Source organism: Trachypithecus francoisi, unplaced genomic scaffold, assembly GCF_009764315.1.
Source record: "Trachypithecus francoisi isolate TF-2019V2 unplaced genomic scaffold, Tfra_2.0 Lachesis_group0, whole genome shotgun sequence".
Taxonomy (NCBI): Eukaryota; Metazoa; Chordata; class Mammalia; order Primates; family Cercopithecidae; genus Trachypithecus; species Trachypithecus francoisi.
Window position 1 is genome coordinate 41,331,872 of NW_022681453.1, and position 5,897 is coordinate 41,337,768.

The window sequence follows — 5,897 nt, forward strand, 5'->3', positions numbered from 1 at the left end:
CAGCCTTGACCTCCTGGGCTCAAGCAATCCTCTCATCTGAGCCTCCCAAGTAGCTGGGACCTCAAACACAAGCCACCACATCCAGCTAATTTATTTTTATTTTTATTTTTTAGAGATACAACCTTCCTTCCTATGTTGCTCAGTCTGGTCTCGAACTCCTGGGCTCAAGCGATCCTCCTGTCTCAGCCTCCCAAAGTGCTAGGATTACAGCCTCTCACCTCAGCCTCCTAATGTTCAGGAATTACACGTGTAAGCCACTACATCCAGCCCATTTTCAAATAACACTGTATCATTTCGCTGGTAATGCAAATGTCTTTTTTTTTAGACAGTCTTTTTTTAAAAAAAAAATAACTTCCAATTTTAACTCCTTTTTGAAAGCATTAAGACCCTTATTGTAGATTATGTATCATCTCCTCTTTGGCTATGAGATGTGTAGTTTTGTTAACCAGAGACATTAATGAGTTCAGTTTCTGAGACCAGTCATTTAATAAATTATTTGGATCCTTGAATCTCTGGAAGCTGTTAATTCCTGCTAATCTGTCTACTTTAGCAAAGATGGTCTTGTTAACAACTAGATTTGAGAGAAAGGCTTCGGACTCATCAACAGATAGATCCAGAAGCTGTACCATCCTTTTCATTGTTATCTGAGTATAATATTATGTTCAACAACTCTGTTCTTCAAGTCTTTCCACCTTTTTTCGCCTTTCTCTGTAGAACCAAAAACATCAGTTGCAGGATTCTCAAGGGAACATTTTTCTTAATTCCATTCCATAGTCTTCCACAAGTGTGGACCAACACATTAACTCCATTGTGGTAAAAAGTTTTAGAAGATCCTTGTATTGGGGAATTTCTTCTGACTTCTTGTCACGACTTATTTGGTGAACCAAATCTGACTGTTCATTGTCAAAAGGAGCCAGGATAACAGAGTACAACACTCTTCAGAGCCTGCTACCATTTCTCACTTTCTGCCCATATACAGGGAGTATTATATATTGCTCTGTAGTGCTTACAAATAAACAAATTGGATCCCTCATGTTGATCCAGCTGAATCATTAAATTTAACTTCAACTTTAATTTCTCTGTATTTTCGGCTTTAATTTCTCTGTATTTTCTTTCTGGAAAAATTTGGTGTTAATTTTCTTACTGATGATTTATATTCAAATGTAATCCTTTACAGCTAGGCAGAGCCTCATTTGCTCCAAAATAAATTCCACTTGCTCTTTCTTTTGCACTGACCCGTAGGTTTCCACCTGTAGCTCCCGTAAAATGGAGGCTGCCTCTTTCACATCACCATTTTGCTCTTTTATAGTTGCTAATGTTTTAGTCAGTCAAGCACACTCAATTTCAACATAAATCTTGCCTTCAGTAACCATTTGTAGAGTATCGATTAGTTGAAGTTTGATAGGAAGGTCTGTGATTTCCTCAACATAAGTACAGTACTATTGAACCATTTTGGCAACAGCTTGTATTAACTGACTCCGCCTTTTGGACAAAAGCGTAATATTTTCATTAAGTAAATCCCATTCTTTAGCCTCATAGCACATCTTCACTACTGCAACTAAGATTTGGGATGTAGATACCATATCAGAAGCAGTATGAGTCTGTTTTTCCAAAGAGAGAAAGGTTTCAATGACTTCTTGAAGTCTTCCTTCCTTGGCCAGCTTCTCACACTCAGGTAGGTGCTGAACCACCGTGGCGCTATAGTCCACTTCCATCTTGACGATGCACCTGTCAGCTCGCTCCAGCCGTCTGCCATGGTCTCTGCCTGAGTGGCCTTTGCTGTCCCCCTGCTTTGGCCACCACTCGTCACCCACACCGGAAGCTGCCCACGCACCTGCTCCGCAAATGTCTTATAATAACAAAATATTCTTAATACTTCCCTCCCATCCCTTATGTTATTACTGTCATTCCTTCCACTTATACATAAGTTTTAATCATCAAATATATTATTATTTTGAACAAACCTTTTGTTATATCAATTAAGAATTTTTAAAAATAAGCGTTGTATTTTATCTTCACTTATTCTTTCTCTTATGCTCTTCCTTTCTTTATGTAGATCCAAGGTTTGGACCTACATCATTTTCCTTCTCTCTGAAGAATTTCTTTTCATGATTCCTGCAAAGCAATTATACTGGCAACAAATTCCCTCAATTTTTGTTTGTCTAAGAAATTCTTTATTTCTCCTTTACTTTTGAAGGATAATTTATCAGGATATAGAGTTCTAGACTGGTGTTTTTTTTTTTTCTTCAACACTTCACGTATTTCACTTACTCTCTTCTCACTTGCATGGTTTCTGAGGAGAAGTCAGATATAATTCTCATCTTTACTCCTTTATAGTTAAGATTTTCTTTTCTGGCTTCTTTCAAGATTTTTTTCTTTACCTTTGATTTTATGCAATTTAAATATGATATGCCTAGGTATAGTCTCTTTCTTTCTTTTCCTCTTTCACACTTACATTGCTTAGTTTTCTGAGCTTCTTGGATCTGTGGCTTAGGGTCTGCTATGGCTTGAATATGGTTTGTTTGTCCCTGCCAAAACTTGCGTTGAAATTTAATCTTCAATGTGGTGGTGTGGGGAGGTGGGACCTAGTGGGAGGTATTTGGGTCAAGGCAGCAGATCCCTCATGAATTGCTTGGTGCTGTTCTTGTGGTAGTAAGTGCTCACTCTGGCGAGACTAAATTCGTTTTTGAGAAAATGGATGTGTTCCCTCAAAAGTGGGTTATTATAAAGCCAGAATGCCCCTTGGGTTTTCTCTCTGGATGTGTCTACTTCCCCTTGTACTTTCTCCGTCATGTTATGACACAGCGCAAAAACCTTTGTCAGAAGCCGCACACCCTTAACTCTCTAGCTTATAGAACATTAAGCTGAGTAGGCTGAGCATGGTGGCTCACGCCTGTAATCTCAGCACTTTGGGAGGCCAAAATGGATGAATCACTTGAGGTCAGGAGTTCAAGACCAGCCTGGCCAACATGGTGAAACCCTGTCTCTACTAAAAAATACAAAACTTAACTGCGCGTAGTGGCAGGTGCCTGTAATCCCAGCTACTTGGGAGGCTGAAGCAGAAGAATCGCTTGAACCCAGGAGGTGAAGGTTGCAGTGAGCTGAGATCGTGCCACTGTATTCCAGCCTGGGTGACACAGCGAGACTCCATCTCAAAAAAATAAAAATAAAAATAAAAAATAAATTATTCAGCTTCAGGTATCATTTTATAGCAACACTTTAAGTGACTAAGACAAAGCCCTTAGATTATAAATCATAGTTGTTTTAAATTTCCAGTCTGATCAGTTCTCAAAAGAAGATGTACAAATGGCCAACAAGCACATGGAAAAATGCTCAACATCACTAATTATCAGGGAAATGCAAATCAAAACCACAAAACAATACCACCTCACTCCTACAAGAATGGCCATAATAAAAAAAAAAAATCAAAAAATAATAGATGTTGGCATGGATGTGCTGAAAAGGGAACACTTTTATGCTGTTGGTGGGAATATAAACTAGTACGACCACTGTGGAAAACGGTGTGGAGATTCTTTAAAGAAATAAAAGTAGCTCTACTGTTTGATCTAGCAATCTCACTGCTAGGTATCTACCCAGAGGAAAAGAAGTCATTGTACGAAAAAGATACTTGCACGTGCTTGTTTATAGCAGCAAAATTGCAATTACAAAAATATGGAACCAGCCCAATTGCCCATCAGTCAATGAGCATGTATACCATGGAACACTACTCAGCCATAAAAAGCAATGAAATAATGGCATTCTCTGCAACATGGATAGAATTGGAGACTACTCTTCTAAGTGAAGCAACTCACGAATGGAAAACCAAACATTTGTACATTCTCACTTATGTGTGGGAGCTAAGCTATGAGGTCACAAAGGCATAAGAATGATACATTGGACTTTGGGGACTTGTGGGAAAGGGCGGGGAGTGGCAAGGAATAAAAACTGCACATTGGGGGCTGGGCGCGGTGGCTCACGCCTGTAATCTCAGCACTTTGGGAGGCCAAGGTGGGTGGATCACGAGGTCAGGAGATCAAGACCATCCTGCCTAACACCGTGAAACCCTGTCTCTACTAAAAATACAAAAAAATTAGCCAGGCATAGTGGCAGGCACCTGTAGTCCCAGCTACTTGGGAGGCTGAGGCAGGAGAATGGCATGAACCCGGGAGGCGGAGCTTGCAGTGAGCCGAAATTGGACCTCTGCACTCCAGGCTGGGGGACAGAGTGCGACTCCGTCCCCCCTAAAAAACAAACAGACAAACAAACAAACAAAAAACAAACAAAAACTACCCATTGGGTACAGTGTACACTGCTTGGGTGATGGGTTCACCAAAAGCTCAGAAATTACTACTAAAGCACTTATTCAAGTAACCAAACACCACCTGTTCCTCAAAAACCTATTGAAATAAAAAAATAAAGTAAAATAAAATCTATCTACCAAAACAATTAAATATATAAATAAATTTCCAGTCTAATAATTCCAACATTTGTGGCATATCTGAGTCTAGTTCTAGTGTTTGCACTGTCTCTTCAAACTGTAGTTTTAGTCTTCCAGTATGCCATGTAATTTTTCGTTACATACTATATACGATATAATAGAGAAAAACTATGGTAAATAGGCTTTTAGTGATATGGTGGTAAGGTGTCAGGGGAGGGGAAGCATTCTATAGTCCTATGATTAGGTCGCTGTCTTTTAGTAAGCCTATGTCCCTTGGCTAGAAACTTCACAAGTGCTTCCAGTCCCCCTCTCTGTAGGTGGGACAGGATGGTTAAAGGGAGCTCAAGTTGGGTATTTCCCTTCCCCAATTCACTTAGGCTCCGATAAACCCCAATAGGTTAGACTCTGATAAAAAATAGTTTCTCTTGAGGGCAGGCAGAAGGCCTGATGTATTTAAAAATGATGACTTTTTCCTCCCCTTGCCAGAGCAGGAGGGGATTTTCCTCTAGTGTTCACTGTAAGAACCTGGCAGAGCTCCTGGAGGTAAACTCCCAAGAGTGTGGGTCCCGTAAGACTGAGCACTGAGCGCCCCCAACCTCCAGGGTTTTTAACTTCTGACTTTTCCACATTAAGCCTTCAGTAATTTGTGAATTATAGTTTAGGTTTTCCTACTCCAGCACTGGTTCCTGCAGAGGTTTCTGCTTGGGTTAAGTTGCACTTAATTCTCTGTATTTCCCTGGCTTTTCAAATTCTGGGACAGTGGTTTGCCTTGTGATCTTACTTCTCTGATGAGCCTAAAAAGAATTGTTAATTTTCAGTTTGTACAACTTTTCACTTGTTGTTAGGACAGAATAATGAGGTACAAACTCCTTACATGACAGACTGCAAACCAGAAGTCCTATCTGCTTTTTCCTTTTAGCTGAGCAAATTAGCTAACTCTTCTGTGTCTTAATCTCCTTATCAATAAATGACATAATAGCATCTACCCCTTAGATTAAATGAGTTAACACATGTAAAGTTCTTAGAATGGAACTAGCATTCAGTAAGACATAATGAATGTTAATAATGACTACTATTATTAGTACATTTATGATGTAACTTCAAAATAGGAATATATGTGTGTGTGTGTATATATATACACACAGATATAATAAATATTTTATAAAATCAATAAATACATAACTCCTTAATCACTGCTTTGCTAGATCAATGTTTGCTGGATAGGGCTTCAGATTGGGCCAAGTTAGGATGAATAGCTAACAAGCAGTAGTTGACAATGAATGCTTTATGGTAAGCATTAATTTCACACAGAATTGCTGCACTTAATTCTCACAAGAAATATATAAATGGTATTATTATCCTCATTTGATACATGAGGAAATGAAGCTTAGGAAGAGAAAGTAATGTGCCCAGAAGTGTGCAGCTAGTAAGGAATGGAGCTCATATTTGACCCTAAGAA

General features: G+C 39.2%; 1 pseudogene; it reads right to left on the reverse strand.

The window, feature by feature from the left end:
- Positions 1-217: 217 nt before the first annotated feature.
- On the reverse strand, positions 218-1,790 carry LOC117083142 (annotated as a pseudogene).
- Between the last annotated feature and the right edge of the window lie 4,107 nt (positions 1,791-5,897).